Source organism: Coptis chinensis, chromosome 8, assembly GCF_015680905.1.
Source record: "Coptis chinensis isolate HL-2020 chromosome 8, ASM1568090v1, whole genome shotgun sequence".
NCBI lineage: Eukaryota > Viridiplantae > Streptophyta > Magnoliopsida > Ranunculales > Ranunculaceae > Coptis > Coptis chinensis.
The window spans coordinates 46,873,766-46,891,555 of NC_141463.1; the positions used below are offsets into that span (position 1 = coordinate 46,873,766).

Sequence of the window (17,790 nt, forward strand, 5' to 3'; positions counted from 1 at the left end):
CTCTGGGGATACGGTGGTTTATCTCTATATTCAAGATAACGGTCAACAATATTATTAGCCTTTGCTTTATCTTTACCTGCTTTCCATCTAGGTGTCCATATTGGTATTCGGTAAGGTTGTACCTTTTGGTTGTGGTTGGACTGGAACTTCTACAGTTGTAGGGTCTTCAGTTTCTATGACAGTATTCGGTAAGATTGTACCTTTTAGTTATGGTTGGACTGGAACTTCTACAGTTATAGGGTCTTCAGTTTCTCTAACAGTATTCGGTATGGTTTCATTTTCAGCTTCCATTTGCAGGCAATCTATAGGCATAGTCACTTTGTTATCAACTACTCTACCTGAACGAAGGGTAGTGACTGCCTGTAGTTCCCCTGGGGTTATATTACCATTACATTGAATACTATTTACGTCGAAGGCGGTGTTTGTTGACTTAGAATTAGACACTGCTTGACCTAGAAGCACGCCTGTTTGGTTATTATTTTGGTTAGGAGACATGTCAATAACCTTTTGGCATAAAGATTGCATCATTTGAAATGTTTGTTGCATAATTTGATTTTGTTTTTCCAGCAAGGCCACTACTATTTCGTCTGTAGATGGTTTGACTGGTGGAGTGCTCATAGGAGGAGTGACTAGAACTAAGGCTTGTTGAGCGTTCATGTCTTGATGTTGATAGTTCTGGGTCATGGGCACTAAAGCTCTATTCTGGTCACCTAAGTTTCCTTGTCCTTGATGCGGCCTAATAAACTAGTTGAAGTTTGTAGTGGGCCTAACGTTTTTATTATTAAAACCTGGAGGTGTAGCTTGTTATTATGGATTATAATTAGTGTTTTTTCTCCATTGTGTGTTAGGGTTGTTATTAAAAGCATATACATTTTCTGGCCGTGGTGGTGGTTGTTCATAGATAAGAGGACAATAGAAATCGGAATGCTCAAGACTAAACCAGACATTATAACGAGTAGAGTTTATGTTCATGACTGGAGTGGGTTATTGTTGAATAGAGATGGCATCTACCTTTTTAGTGAGGGCATCGATAAGAGTTCTAAGCTCGGGATCAGATTTAACCTTAAACCTTAAACATACTGGCAGCCTTAACTGTTAAAGAAGAAGGAGTGGAGCGGGAAGAGTTGTTACCTCCCCAATTGTTGTTTCTCTTAGATTGATCTTCTAAGAATTTATAAGTCTCCAAGGCTCCTTTACTAAGAAAACTACCCCCATTCATGATATCTAAAACCTCCTTATGATGATGTGAAAGGCTCTTGAAAAATGCGTGGACAAGCGTGTCCTTGGCAAGGTTGTGATGCGGGCACACTACTAAAATAAATACTTATGATGATGGCTTTTAGCCGTCATGAAATAGGTTTAATGACATTTTTTCATTTAAAAAACAACCGTCATTATAGAGCCCGTCATAAAAGTTAACAAAAAGTGTCATAAAGTTGATGACAGTTTTGGAGAAGCTGACATCAAAGCTCGAACTTAATTTGACAAAAAATCATTTATAAACGTCATAACTGGATCCTTTTGCATGACATGTTTTACTTAACCGTCATAGTTTATTAGAAAAAGTGTCAAGAACTAAACCTTCGTTTGTGACTGTTTTTAATTAAACGTCGCCATGTGAAACAAAAGCGTCTAGAAATTAATACTAAAAATTGTCAAGAATTGGTATGTAACACGATAGTTCTTTGGAAGCCGTCATAACTTCTTTTTTTCTTTTTTTTTTTTTTTTTTTTTTTTTTTTTTTTCCCTGTAAATCTGAAAATTCTTGTAAACCAATACATTCAGACACTTGGAGTCATTACGTAAACCAGAATCATACTTTTATTGTCAACATAAATCATTCTAAGAACTTGTTCATATTACATGATTTATTCATGAAGAAAAAATTAAATAACTCTAGCACTTGATTCAAAATCAAGTCTCATAATCCAACAATAATGCAATTTACATAACCCATCCAACAAATTGTTAATCAACCGATCCATACTTAATTGAGCTACCGTGTTATCTCACTTATAACCTAAAAAACAATATGAAGAAGAATGTGTTAGTTTGTTTAATAAGTAAACTAAAAATATAATCATATAACAACTTCTATACAGTATTAAAAAAATATACAAACAATGTGTTAACATAATAAGTCAATAACTACTAAACGAAAGAAATACAATCAACTATGACAGAGAATCATGTTGGTTAAACCCCAAATAACGTACACCACTATAGGATATATCTGATCCGTATATCTACCACAAGTACACAAATAACCCTTTAGCTAATAGGCAGAGGAAAGACCATAAGAAATTATACCTAAATTCGAAATGTCTGGTGGAAAAACTTCAGACTAAAGCTTTATATACAACCCCTAAATACCTATCAAACATAAAAGATATATAAATGGTACATATACCTATGCCGAGATAAATTTCCCGATGTACTCAATAAACTCCAAACGAATTTCAATAAGGTCCGCGCTTGTATATGTCCTAGTGTTAGTAAACTCCATTAGCTACAAAAGTCAACAAAGAAATTACAATCACCTCTGTTCTTTTTATATGCTTGCAATTAGTATGAGAAATAACAACTACTAACCTTTGTTTTAAGTGATTGATTAGGGTTCTTCATGAAATGTCTCATGAATCACATGACGTAATATCCACATTCAAAATCTCCTGGTTGTTTAGGGCACTACACACCAACATCAAAAAATTGTTGATTGACATTCGATCGATAATATACTATAATTTACATTATATATTCAAGTAATGCTTATTTACCTGGATACGCTGCCATTTTGGTTCCACTCTCTTTCCTTCACCTAATGCTAGTGTTTTGATCCCACTAAAGAAGAATTTCATTATGTTAAAAGATGTAGGCATATGTATGTATCATACGAAAATTAAAATTAAAGTAAAAAATCAACTCACGTGTTCACCATCACTTTTAGGTTTATATTCGGTTCCATCCAATTGAATCAAGATAATATACTTCTTTTGCACTTATGTCAATCATTACCAAGACCCAATGATTCCTAAAATCATATATAGAACAAGAGCATCACAAAATAATATAAAACAAAATTAATGAGATCCAACAGATCTTAATTAACATAGCCAACATGTTTACCCTGGGTTGTAAGGAAAGAAAATAACTTGGTCTCTTTGTCTTGCCTGTAATCTATTCAAGACAAAATGACTTATCTCTTTCTTTTCAGTATAACGACTGAAATCAGCAGGATAGCAAAATCGAAACTTTTGTTGAGAACTTTCATATTTCTCAAACAAATATCTAAAAGGGAAACTAAACATTAGTACATCTACACATCGAAGAGGAGTAATCAAACAACCCGGCCATCAATAAAAAATCATTGACACACCTGATATAAGCAATAATGAAATTGGCATTCAACAAATTCTTAGGCTGACAAACATCCATGATCTCATCTTTGGCAATAAAAAATTGCAACTCATGCTCAAAAGCCCTAGTGTCCATTTGACTTATGTGATTTCCTATCATTACACTTCCTACCAAAACCCCAAATGTTTTCAGCGTACATTCATCGAACTCATCACATTCAACTTCATCAGTCTAACAAAAAAAAAACTCATGATAAGAATAAATAGTTATAGATTTATAAAAGATATATGTAAAAAGTGTTTAAAGGTTTTACCATATTTTCAAGCAGCACAAAGTCAAGAGGCCAAGCCTATGGTACCCAATTTCACCTCCAATAGTGGTAATGTCATCATCAATAATCGGTCTTGGCAAAAGGACAGTTGCAAAAATTGCACATATAATTTGAACACGCACATACACTAGTAGAAAAAAAGGGTTTTTGTGACTGTTTCAAAATATTTTTTGTGACTGTTGTTTTCAAAACGGTCACAAATGACAGAAAAGGGTTTTTGTGACCGTTTTCAAAGTGTTTTTGTGACGGTCGTTTCCAGAAATGTGATAACAGTAGTCTTCATGTTAAAAACAATATCTCGCCCATCTTAAAACTGACGGTTCTAGAGGACCAGTCTCAAACCGAATTACATTTTTGTTACTGTTTAAATATCACAAGGTCAGTTTGGTCATTGCGTTAGTTATAAAAAAACCAAAATTAGGAGACAACACACACAAATCTGAAAAGAACACCCACTACTCTCGTCTTTCCCAGTCAACACCAGTTCTTAACTAATGCCCGCCAAAGTACCACACATCTTGGCACATCGACGAGGGTAAGGTTTCTTGAGTTGTAATCGAGTGTGGGTAGCATCAAATTCATGCTCTCTTTTCTCTCTCTCGCGCGATCTGGAACCTCCACTAACAGTTCAAGATTCCTAATCCTTGAAATGGAAGCACTTTCTAGGTTAACGTTTATAAGATGTAGATGGGGTTTTCGGTAATGTAACTTGTTGCTTTAGTTTTATAATGTAATTCAGTCTTTTAAAGTTTTATCTTGTTTCTGAAAATGATGAATGATTAGGGATATGATTACTGTGATTGCTTACTTTGTTAAGGTTTTACCTGTGCTTGCTTGAATATATATAACCTGACTCCAATTTTTTCTCTTGCTAATTGGAGTTACCGTAGATTTTGTGAACAAAAGATGTGGTGGTGTTGGTCGTTTAACTCTTTTTTGGCTCAGTTGAGGAAAACATTGCTGATAGATTGCGAGAGGCGCCATGGTTATAAAGACAACAATCTGTACACAGTCGAGCATGAGCACATTTTTCCACAAAGGTAACAAGTTATAAACCTTATTAATTGTGTTGCATCTTCAATAATATATAACCAATAGTGAATATCTCTGTCTTCAATTTTTGTGCAATTGATATAGCCGTTAGATAATCACTCTCAATTCTCAAGCTGTCTTTCATTGAGATCTTGATGATCCAAAAAACCTGCTTGTTAAAGGGAGAAACAATGCAATGGATGGGACAAAGTGGGTGACATTTTTAGGTTTATTTGTTCAGTGATCCTCAAGATTGCATAAAATGTTGCAACCCGATAGACGAACAAATTCTAAGATATCACTAAGATAGTTGAATTTGAAGAAATTAACTTGGCCTACCTATGTCCAAGTTTGCAAGGTTAGTGGTGCTCTTCTTGGTTTGATGTTCTTTGAATATTCATCGATCATATCTATATACTTTGTTGAATATGGTTGTAGTGCTAGTATATTACAAGGTCCACTAGGAAGCCGCAAAAACATCTTCTTTGCAAAGTCTTAATGCCTTATTAGTTATTATTTGCTTTGATGACTTAATTTATTTATTTTGGGTTTCTTGTGTATTTGGTTGGGTACTTGTGATTATGAAACGTAGTCCTGGTTTTTGTTTTCCTCTTTCAAGTGAAAAATTATTATGCATGAAAATACATGGACTTTCTTTAAAAGTATGCTACAATACAATGAACTGAATGTTTAGTGATGCATTGACTTGTACTGTTGTACATGGCTTTGTGTTTTTTCTATGTTTGTAGTAATCGTTGTTGAAGGACGCTATAGGAATGGCAAAAAGTTATGGGCTAGAAGTTACTTTTATAACAAAGCCCCCTTCTTGATTGGGCTTTTTGTTGTTTCTTGCGTGATTTGTTCCATGACAAAAACAATCCACTAACCCATGAAAATCGGAAGAATAAGTCCGTGTAATTATGATTATATTGGCTTTTGATTTTGCAAAATATGAGTTAGTTCGTCCATCTCTGTAGTATAGTGTTGGGTCACTATAGATGCCTTTGAATTGATTCTATCTTTCAGGTTAGGTAACAAGGTATTTGGTAGGAATAAAAAGCTAGGGCATGTGCTTGTGCTGACTTCCTGAAGGTATATATTTTTTAACCTTTTCTTAGTCCATGTAAATTATTCGTTGTTTTTCATTTATGATTTCCTTGGTACGTAGAATAAATTGCTTCAAGTGTTAAAGCTACCGTCTCGCATCGTCGGAGGTTTGTTCAAATTTTTGATATTCTTTTTCATCTTTTGGTGTCTATTCGTTTGTGTTTCTCCATGCATGTTAGCTTGTGAACAATTTAACTATTTGATAAATTCATGTTCATTCAAGATTAAGTTTATATTCGTGAATGGAAAATCTGACATGTTTAAATATTTTTATTGTTTGTTATTTTGGTTCTACACTTGTAGGTCATTTTAGATTGTGAGTTGAAAACAATTATTTCTATGAAAGGTTTACCTTTTTATCGTAATGTCTTCTTTTACTAATGACATGGAGTTATGGATCAAGTTTTACTAAAAGCGTTAATATTATCTATCATTTTTTCACTTTTTTGGGATGCCCAGTACCACTTTTAACAGTTTCTCACTAAAATTTGGTAGTCAAACAAGGTGCCAACTTTCTATAGCTTGAGCAATTTCAGTATGAGCTACCCTGTATTAGCAAACTCCAAGATATATAATTGATATTTTCACTAACTTATGTTTGAAGAGTGAGGCCATTCAGTGGATGTTGTTCTTGATTTAATACTTTGCTCCTTAAATTTGATGAAGTTCTGCAAATTATTTTTTAGGTGTGAATGAGATGGGCTGAGTGGCTAATAAAATTGAAATATAATGTCCCGTCTAAATATTGAACCAGGTATCATATCATATATAAGTCTTGGACTCAATAAGTTATGGCGGACTATTAGTTACTTTCTTCTTTCATCAATTTGACTTATATTGTATCCCATTCCAGTGAAGAACGACATTTACAAAGCGACCATACTTGGGCATCTCAAATCAACATTTACATCATCTCTGCTTGGGGTTTCGTTTATTTTTTTGTCATCATCATTACTATCTTATAACATATGCGAGAGAAGGAACCTTGAGAATCTATACTATGTTCAGATTTTGCTAATGTCTTCAAATTTGGTAAGAAAGATCTCCAGAGGATATATTAGTGTCTAAATTTCCTTCATTAGTATATTCATTTATAGTCATAAGTTTGGCTTGTATCAAAATACTAGGGCTTTTAAGTTTTAACCAAGTACTCAACTGGTCACCTCACATTACATTTAATATAACTTGAGTATTTGATTATCTGTATAGAATTGTAGTTCCATTATGTGATCGATGCAAACCAGGGTAAATTGTGTCATGCAAACCTTCCAGATTTGTATGTATTCGATAATTTGGTAAAGTAGTGCCGAAGCTTTGTTTTATATCATTATATATTATTTTGATTTTAAACATTAACATTCTTGTTTTATCTCTCTTTCAGATTGTTTTGATGGGGAGAGTACTTGAAACGAAGATGACCAATGTGTGAAAACCTTTCTTACTTGTGAAAAAGTGGTTTGACTTCATATCAACGAGTGCCGAGTTTGACATATTAACTAGGCACCATAAAGCAAAAGAAGTTGCACACATTTTCTCCGAATTGAGTTCAGTTTATGAGAGAATGTCTTTGAGGATACGTTCAAGACTATTCACAAGTGTGCCTATGTGCATGTAGCTCTGTAGAGAATTGATATTTTACCTACATATTTATTAGCATAAACCTTTTATGTGTTTTCGCTAGTGGATTCCAATATGTGTATGAAATTACTTATTGGTATAAATTTGTTTGGAATGGATTGTGTTCTCTTACTTGGAGTATGTGAAGTTACATTAGGTTAAGTTACTTGGATATTTGTTTGGAATGGAATTCGTTTGGAATATATTCACTATTGGTTTTTTTTTTATAGAAAAAAAAATATATTTATCACAATTTTTACCAACCCGCCATGACTAGTTGTCTTTTTTTGTGACTGTTACAAGATGATTACATTACTGTTTAGTCAAAATGGTCACGAAAGATTTGATTTTTTGTGATGGTTTTTAAGTATATGTTACTGTTTTATGTGGTGGATATAGGCCTATCTGGAGGAAATATTTGTCACAGTTTTGGGGAAAAAAAATGACTCTCACTTGGTCACGGTTTTGGAAAAAAAAAATAGTGACAAAAGACTTTTTGTCACTGTTTTTAATAGTGATATAAAGCTTTTTTTTTCTTGTAGTGATAACCTTCCCCCAATCTAACATCATTGATCATTTCATCTGATCCTGACCCCTCAATTAGACTTGCATTAGCAACAACATTGCCTTTTGACTCCAAAATTAACTTACACATTGGAAACTACGACAAACATAGCGATAATGGTAAGTTTGGAGACAATAGAGTACTATGGTCACTAATTATGGACATTACACAGAGTTTACCTTCACATTTCTTGATTTAGACTTAGAGATTGGCACGTCCTTTTTGGTTCCAAGAACCTTGCTATTGTCATTCGAGTGAATAGCCTAACAAGCATAATAATAATGTTTTTAATAATATGTATTAGTATAACCTTTAGTAAACATGTTAATATCAAGTACCTGCTCATTTCCCGACTTAGATTTTGATATTGCATTATCGCCCAGTAGCACTGATATAATGGAATTACTTTTTTACTTCTACTTACCCTAAAGAGACTAGGAAGAAGTAAACTATACTTTCATTCTTTTGATCAAAGTTTTACTCTCAATTATCATGTAATAAAACTAGAGTAAGAATTTGTTCCACTCCTAATTGCTTAGATAATACTAATTCCACTAATTATTAACAATTAAACAGCATGAGAGTAATGATTCTAAATATAACTAATATGGTGAAAACTAATATTGAATATATTCTAATATTGAACTAGGGCAATTAAATATTAAGATGTGAATATGAAGAAAGAATTAGGGAGATTTAAAATCCACCTTGATTAATCTCTAACATGCTAGTATAGAGTTTGTTGCAACCCTAATCTTTATGTTTTCACACAAGGTTCAACATAAAGGTTAGGTCTTTTTATCCCTAATTATTCATGGTATCTCTGGCCAACTAATAATTAGCATGAGAGGAAGTTGAAACTCATTCTCATGGTGAATGAACTATTCTCTAGTATAAGGATATTTTACTTATTGCTAAATAGAAAACCCTAGACTTGAAGCTCTTTAATACAACTATTCTATACTAATACATCAAGTCTTCATCAAAGCTTCAATCAGACCCCTCTAATGAAGGTTTAGCTATGTTTCATTAGACTATCATAGAATAAATAATAAGAAGAAGAAAACATAATTAAAGGATTACTTGTATTAAAAATAACTTGAATTGTATTAATGGCGGCTAGGCTAATAAAACATATACTAGGTTAAACTAAAGAGAAGAGGTAGGAGAGAGTTAGAGTTTTGCCTTAGTTCTATTTATATAGGAGAGGGCTAAGTTTACAATTTCGTGCATAGGCTTTGGAGCTAAGTTTTGGGCCACGAAATCAAGCCCAAAACCTAATTACTTAAGTCCAAATCTTTGTTGTAAATTATTGTAACAACCTTTTCATCCACTTTTACTCCTTTGATTGGTTCAAGGCCTAGTCGTTTTGACATATAATAGGCACAATTCCGAGGTCTAAGTCCAAAGAAATGGCCTGCAGAATGTTTATTGACTATTATGCTCTATTTCTGCCCGCATTGACTTTTATTTTTCTGTTTTGACAGGGCTTTAAAAAGGTTTTTTCTCTTTGAAACTTAGGCTTTAACCATAGAACTTCTTAGCAAATAATTTTTACTCCTTTCTCTTGCAAAAGTGACATATTTCTTCACATAGTTGACTCAAAGACCTGAAATACACAAAAGTGCGTAAACAGTACTAACTCTTATTTATTGTAAACATAATTGGTCTAAATATAATATTACTAAGGGGTTAAAACTACAGTTTTAGGTTCTTATCAAACCACCTCCAAACAGCATTTTGCTTATCCTCAAGCAAAGATGAGAAATTAAAATAAGTGACAAAAAATGGAGTTCTAACTAATCTCATTTCGTTGAGTACGATTACATTATTGACCATATGCAATAAGGCCTTAAACCACTAGAAATTCCCTTGTGTATGAGTTATAGCCTCGTGAGAGTTTTACAGAGAAGATACTCACAAACTTTATTTATACTACAACGACTAAGAAATAAAATTAATGTTTCCTTATTTATTCTTAGATATCTATACATCTCACTAGCAATGAATAAAGAATAATCAATTCGAAACCTAAGCTAATTCGTGCATAATAATCAATCATCTACGGATAAACATATATATAATGAACTATGCTATGAAATGCAATAATAGATCCATTTTTAAAACTTTGGAATAGCGTCCTTAAGTAGGTCCTCACAAATATGTCAAGACAAAAATACTCCAATTTTTCCACTCAAGTTTCGCTCACTCCAGTGTGCAGTGGGCACACTTTTCCTCACAATCTCAATGACGTACAAGGGAGCCGAGGTCGATCAAACACATCTGCCACTTGCTATATCACTAACCTATTCCTAATTGAGCTAGATGTCATTATTAAGTGTTGCAGGGATTAGGTGATGGTTTAAGAAGGAAGGAAATAGATATTCAAAAGGGCAAGTCTGAGATAATAGGATCTTCAAAATATGTAACTAGAAAAACCTTGTTCTTACTTTGCTTCCACACTTTGTTTCCATCCTTAGCCATTTTATTTTCTTTTGGCTTTTGACTCCTTTGATTATGTTTTTAGAGTTCTAACTTTTTATTTTATTTCTTTATTTTTTTCTTTTCTTTGGATGGAAACTTTCTTTTCTTTTCTTATTTGAAGCAACTAACAAATTCTTGGTTTCCCAACTTTTTATTTTATTTCTTTATTTTTTTCTTTTCTTTGGATGGAAACTTTCTTTTCTTTTCTTATTTGAAGCAACTAACAAATTCTTGGTTTCCCACAGGTCTTTCTCTTTTACTTTTCTCCATTTCATCCTGCTTCTCAGACTCATTCAAAAATGGGTAGGCTAATTTTATTTTTATTTTGCTTTTATAAAAGGGTAAAAGATTTGTGGTTTATGAAAAGTCTAAAGAAAAGCTCAGAGGGGCGACTAGCGGAAAATAATTCCATATAAGTTTGAATTTCTAGCTATATCAATCCAAGAAAGGCCTAAATTCTCGCTTAGGATATGGTATAGTGATCAAGCAAGTGGACGTGTGATTTCTCTATTCGGAATTTACTTCTCCCTTGTGTCATTACTTAGATATTTTACTCATATAAGGCTTTTAGGATATATTCTCACAGGATTTGTAGAATAAGTATTCTAGCCTACATTTCAGAAACTTACTGCTAGTACAAACATAGATGCTCATGCAATATATTTATGGAAAGATGCAATGACTATTACCTACATATTAACCTAAGTTTCTAAAAACTATTCTAATCTAAGAACAAATGTGAAACTTCTAGACCACTATTATCACATAAAAAGAAACAATACCAATAATCCTAAGTGCATAGTATAAATACTTTTAATTTATATTTATATATATATTTTTTTAAATTTTTTACTAGAAAGCAAAGTGCATATTATACATATATATATCCTAATAGGTGCTTTAAATTCCACATGTTTCTATGCCACCCCCAAACAAAAACATGCTTTGTCCTCAAAGTATAGAAATATGAAAGATAAAAAATACCATGGAAACGCATGAAAATTTTAGAGCACCTACAAAACAAATTCAGAACATACTAATATAGGTAAAGAAAAATAGGCGCAACTCTTATATGAGTTCCACCCATTATGGGAATAACAAGAATTAAATTGCTTGGGACATAAGCAGACACTAACAGAAAGTAAAACTTACCTTATATCCAGCACTAAGCATTGTCCTCCCCTCCTATAAAGAAATGAGGTTCTTTTGCATCCTGCCAAGCCATGATAATCTGCCAGGCCTCATGCCATTTATCATCTACCTTTTCTAACCTGTTAAGCGCCACTTGGTCTGATGGGGTGTAGGGGCAACCCAATGAGGTTGTAGCTGCCACCCTAGCCAAATCATAGCACGAAAAGAGCGTACAATGTAATTGGTGGGTCATATAATGTCAACTCTAATCCAATCCGTGAAACGGGTACAGAACTCAGGAAGGAAACATAGTATTATGCGGCAAACCAAGATAGGCATAAGAAGGTACTTATGCTTCAAACTATGGTCTCGTGCTAAACTAGACACTAAGGTCTGGGGAAGATCATACAGCATACGTCCTTCAACTAGAACAAGGAAGACATCACAAGTGACATTATTCATAGAAGAAAAACGTCATTCCCCTAAAATATTCAACATAATAAAGAACATAATAGTGCCGAAATTAAGAGACAGGCTACCAAGGGCTACGTTATATTGCCCTTGGTCCTCTACACAAAAAATCCCTGCCACAGGTCTCATGGAAATTCTCATAATTATAGATGTACACATTGTCAGACATATAGCCCCATGAGTCTTGGGCAGCAGGCATAGAAAGTCCAATAGCGTAGGCTAACAAAAACTTGCTTAAATCTATTGTTTCATCATCAATGGTGACAGAGAACACTTCTCCATCTGGTCGATAAAAGAACCTACAATTATCATAGAAATAAGCAGTAAGTACAGGAGAATAAGATTCATCAATACTTACCATTAGAGGCTGCCATCCTAACTGCACAATCATGTTACAGAACCAGCACCCATAAGTGTCACTCTCGAGCAATTCTTCAAAGGACTGCTCCGGTATGATTTGAGGAGATTTCATAGCAAACAAACACACTACTGAACTCATGAAATTTACTGCAGAAAAACAAAAAAAAATAGTACTAGATGTATGTTGAAGTAAGGGCGCAGGAGCGCTAAGAATGGCTTATGTCAGAGGGCAGGCGCGCTCTCTTCTGATAAAAGAAAATTCTGCGATACTGGTATAGCATAGGTGTGCTCTATGTGAATGCAATATAAGGGCATGCGCGCTTTGAGAAAGACTTGTGATATGAATTTGAGAGGTGCAGAGTGAAGTACATGGCGTGCCATGTATTTATAGAACACTAGTTTCTTAAACAAAGGTCCCCAAGGTTCCCAAATTGATAAAGAAAGAGATGGGATAATAAAAGGGCTTCTAAAACCAAAATAGAAACAACCGATAGCAGACTCTAGTACCAAACCTATATGGTTTTAAGCATGGAATCAAAATAGCAATCTTAATGCTTCTAACCCTTGAGATTGCACCAAACAACAATAGCTAATTCTAGCTACACCATATTAGTAGGATGCTCATTTAAACTATATTCCTTAAGTATTGCAATATTAATTCTAAAAACATGTGGATATGGTAAAATACAGTGCTAAACAAATAATGCCACCTCCAAACAAGTCGGAAGGGTGGGATTCATGAAAAATAGATAGCATGCATAGACAAAAATTAAACCAACTTGAAATTCAAATAACAATCAACTTACATAATCCAATATTAACTACTTAAACTAACAACTGGGAATACTAATTCTACTAAATAGGGAAATTTTCTTAAAAAATACTACAAAGAAACTAGCCACGAGAGGAGGAAGGGCTGGGCTTCCGGAGGGTCTTCGTCTTGAGTAGTAAAGACTTGTTTAGGTAATAGGTCTTCAAACTTGGAAGATGGAGCTACAGAAGGATCCAAGATAGGAGTAGACTCGAAAAGGGCGTTGACTTCCTCTATGTAGGAGTCATCGTCGAAGTCGGAACTTCTAAAGGAAAGGAATTTGTGCATCTGATTCTCTGGAAATGTGTTGTTAAAATACTCTTGAGCTAAGCTCTCGATCATTTTGAAAACATTCACCTCAACAGAAAGGTGTTCAAAGGACATGGACATCAAACTATCGCGGCAGTTTATGAGCGCGTTGACGGTTGCTAAGAGGGGACGCCCTAAGATGATAGGAACAAAGTCATTAGCAACTTCTGTGTCGAGGATAACGAAGTCGGCTGGGTAGTAAAAATCTTGAACTTTAACAAGCACGTTTTCAACAACACCCTTAGGATACTTAATAGAATGGTCAACTAATTGCAACACCATTTTAGTTGGTTGCATCTCTTGTAGACCTATTTGTTTATATAGACAATAAGGGAGTAAGTTAACGCTTGCCCCCAGGTCTAATAGAGCAGTTGTCGTGTGGGTATCCCCTAAGGTGCATTGTATAGTAGGACAACCAGGGTTCTTGTACTTAACGATTCTATTATATTCAAATAAAGTGGGAAACGGTTCAATTAAAAAGGCATCTTTTGGAATGTTTGTTTTCCACCTAGTAGTGCACAACTCTTTTAGAAACTTAGTATGTTGTGGTAATTTTTTAATAGCTTCAAGAAAAGGTAGGTTTATTGTTAGATTTTTAAAAACTTCCCTAATCTCAATCCTTTTTTAACATGGCTAGTCTCTGGGGAAATGGTGGTTTCTCTCTATATTTAGCATATGGGTCAATAGGATTTTTAGCCTTGGCCCTTTTTTTCTTGGATTGTGGTTTAACTGGTACCTCTATAGGGGTAAGATCTTCAGTTTCTATTTCGGTATCTAGTAAATTTTCATTTGCAATGACCACTGGTGGTGCATCAATGGGCATAGTTATGGCGTTATCAACCACTCTGCCAGAACGGAGAGTGGTGATGGCATTTAACTCACCTACGTTTAAATTTTTGTTACTAGTATTACCGGTTACTTCAAAGGCTGTGTTTGGCATTTTAGGATTAGGTATAGCTTGACCTGGAAACACACCTTTTGGTTGGCCTTTATCTTAGGTTAACTGTTGTATGGATTGTTGAATAGATTGTAGAATCTGTTGTTGAGTTTGAATGTAGGCATCAAAACGATCCTGTTGTGAAGGTTTAGTGGCCACAGGTGGTGTGATAGGAACTATCTCACGTTGATTATTAGCAGGTGGGTTGTGATAGTTGTTATTAAACAGAACGATACCTCTATTATAATTATTATAATTATTATAATTACCTGGTCCTTGTACTTATCTTGGTGGAGTTGGGTTGTAGTTGTTTGCTTCCCTAACATTTTGATTATTAAACCCCGGAGGTGTAGCTGGTTGATTATTATGACAACTGAAGTTGGGGTTTTATCTCCAAGGTGCATTAGGAAGGCTATTTAAGGAGCAAATATTGTCCGGCTATGCGGGTGGTTGTTCATAGACGAGAGGATAATAGGAGTCGGTATGCTTAAGACTAAAACAGAAATTACGTGGAAGAGAGTTGATGTTCATGACAGGAGTAGGCTTATGTTGAACAGAAATGGCTTCTACCTTTTTTGTGAGGGATTCGTTTAGAGTTTTAAGCTCGAGATTAGGTTTAACCTTAAACATACTAGCAGCCTTGGCTGTGGAAGAAGAAGAAGTAGCGGAGCGGGGATGTCGTTACCACCCCCATCCCCTAGTTATTATTACGCTCGGATTGATCTTTTAAAAACCTATAAGCCTTTGAGGCTCCTTTACTAAGGAAACTACCCTCATTCATTAAATCAAGAACCTCCTTATGATGATGTGAAAGCCCCTTGAAAAAGGCATGAACAAGAGTATCTTTCGCAAGGTTATGATGTGGGCACTCTATAAGAAGATCAGTGTACCGGTTCCAGGCCTCTGAAAAGGATTCATGAGGGTTCTGGTGGAAGAAATGAATCTTTTGAATCATTTCATCTGTCTTCAGTGGTGGGTAAAACTGTTCCATGAACAATTGAACAAGTTTGGCCCATGACTCCACAGAATTAGGTGTTTGGGTAGTTAACCAAGACACCGCCTTATCAGCTAGGGTGAAAGGAAACACCTTCAGTTTAATTTGTTCAGAACCTACATTAGGATGATGGAAGTATGAGAACTTGTTCTATCCTACGCATACGCTGATAAGGCTTTTCGTGGTCTAAACCATGAAAAATGGGTAACAAATTAAAAATATTCGGGGGAATTCGAAAATCCCCCACTAAGTTTGCAAGAACGATGCATGACTTAGGGTTATCGTTTAGGGCTTTGTAAAAATCAGAGAGAGGAGTCTCTACTTTTTAAGTCATTAATACAGGTGTAGTGTGTGATATTCTAGATAGGCGTGTGTGTTGATATTTACGATAGCTAACGTTAGATGGTTTTATCTTACTAGACCTTAATCTCATGCAAGGCTAAGTCTAATATGAAAGAAACACAATAGCAGTCAAACAACAACCTGATATACTAGAATTAAACTCCTCTTACAGAAGAGACGAGGAGTGAAAGAAGGAGAACCTGAATGCCTCCTTGCTACGCTTATGAGTAGCGTCTTTAATACGAACCTCAGTGTCCTGTAGAAGCTTTCAATACTGAATCAACAATTATTTCCAATGAAAAGATTACCTGTAACTAACCCGTTTAAATCGGGCTTTCTTCAGAGGGGCGCGGGCGCGCTCAATTATAAGGTAACAAGGGCGCGTGCGCGCTCTGTTAATTTTATTTAGAAACAGAACTTTGCCTGATTTCTTAATGGGCTGGACCTTAATAATGGAAAGAAAAACACGAAACAAACTTACTGGAAGGTAGGGCGCATGCGCGCTCAGATATATTGTAAATAGGGCGCGTGCGCACTTCGAGTGTACATCTTTGAAAATTTCCAATAGACTTCCCGTGAGGCCAGGAGCAAACTTCTATTTTCCGAAAACATAAAACACAGTTAGAAGCACAAACACTTTCGAACAATAGGGTGGGTGGGTGAATTGGGCTATTTGTAGAATTAAAAAAACTAAGGGAATTTAATTCTAAAGACAACTAAGATGGCAGCAGCGCCATTTGATAAAATGTAATTACTTTTTTACTCCTACTTACTCTAAAGAGACTAGGAAAAAGTAAACTATACTTTCATTCTTTTGATCAAAGTTCTACTCTCAATTATCATATAATAAAACTAGAGTAAGAATTTGTTCCACTCCTAATTGCTTAGATAATACTAATTCCACTAATGATTAACAATTAAATAGCATGAGAGTAATAATTCTAAATATAACTAATATGGTGAAAACTAATTTTGAATATATTCTAATATTGAACTAGGGCAATTAAATATTAAGATGTTAATATGAAGAAAGAATTAGGGAGATTTGAAATCCACCTTGATTAATCCCTAACATATTAGTATAGAGTTTTTTTGCAACCCTAATCTTTATGTTTTCACACAAGGTTCAACATAAAGGTTAGGTCTTTTTATCCCTAATTATTCATGGTATCTTTAGCCAACTAATAATTAGTATGAGAGGAAGTTGAAACCAATTCTCATGGTGAATGAACTACCCTCTAGTCTAGGGATATTTTACTTATTGCTAAATAGAAAACCCTAGATTTGAAGCTCTTTAATACAACTATTCTATACTAACACATCAAGTCTTCATCAAAGCTTCAATCAAACCCCTCTAATGGAGGTTTAGCTATGGTTCATTAGACTATCATTGAATAAATAATATGAAGAAGAAGACATAATTAAAGGAATACTTGTATTAAAAATAACTTGAATTGCATTAATGGTGGCTAGGGTAATAAAACATAAACTAGGTTAAACTAAAGAGAAGTGGTAGGAGAAAGTTAGAGTTTTGCCTTAATCCTCTTTATATAGGAGAGGGTTAGCTTTACAATTTTGTGTATGGGATTTGGAGCTATGTTTTGTGCCACTAAATCAAGCCCAAAACCTAATTATTTAAGTCCAAAAAGGGTTTCTCCGTTGGAAATTACTGCAATAACCGTTTCATCTATTTTTACTTCTCTGATTGGGTCAAGGCTTGGACCTTTAGAAAGCCCTTTCTGATTCGATCATTTTGACATATAATAGGTCCAATTCTGAGGTCTGTGTCCAAAGATACGACCTGTGGAAGTTATGTTGACTTTTATGCTCTATTTTTGCCCAAGTTAACTTTGACTTTTCAGCTTTGACTAGGCTTTAAAAAGACATTTTCTCCTTGAAACTTGGGCTTTAACCATAGAACTTCTTAGTAACCAATTTTTGC

The 17,790-nt window shown here is 34.5% G+C and overlaps 1 long non-coding RNA gene across 7 annotated transcripts; it reads left to right on the plus strand.

Moving 5' to 3' along the window:
• The first annotated feature begins 3,919 nt into the window (after positions 1-3,919).
• On the plus strand, positions 3,920-7,571 carry LOC147481691 (uncharacterized). 7 transcript variants are annotated; one of them, XR_015205709.1, is made up of 3 exons: positions 4,102-5,812; positions 5,889-5,934; positions 7,209-7,571. It is a non-coding gene; the product is annotated as an uncharacterized LOC147481691 (long non-coding RNA). The 7 variants fall into 7 exon arrangements; XR_015205713.1 differs by lacking the exon at positions 5,889-5,934 and having other exon boundaries at positions 4,102-5,078; positions 5,747-5,812; XR_015205711.1 differs by lacking the exon at positions 5,889-5,934 and having other exon boundaries at positions 4,102-4,728; positions 4,826-5,812.
• The last annotated feature ends 10,219 nt before the right edge of the window (positions 7,572-17,790 follow it).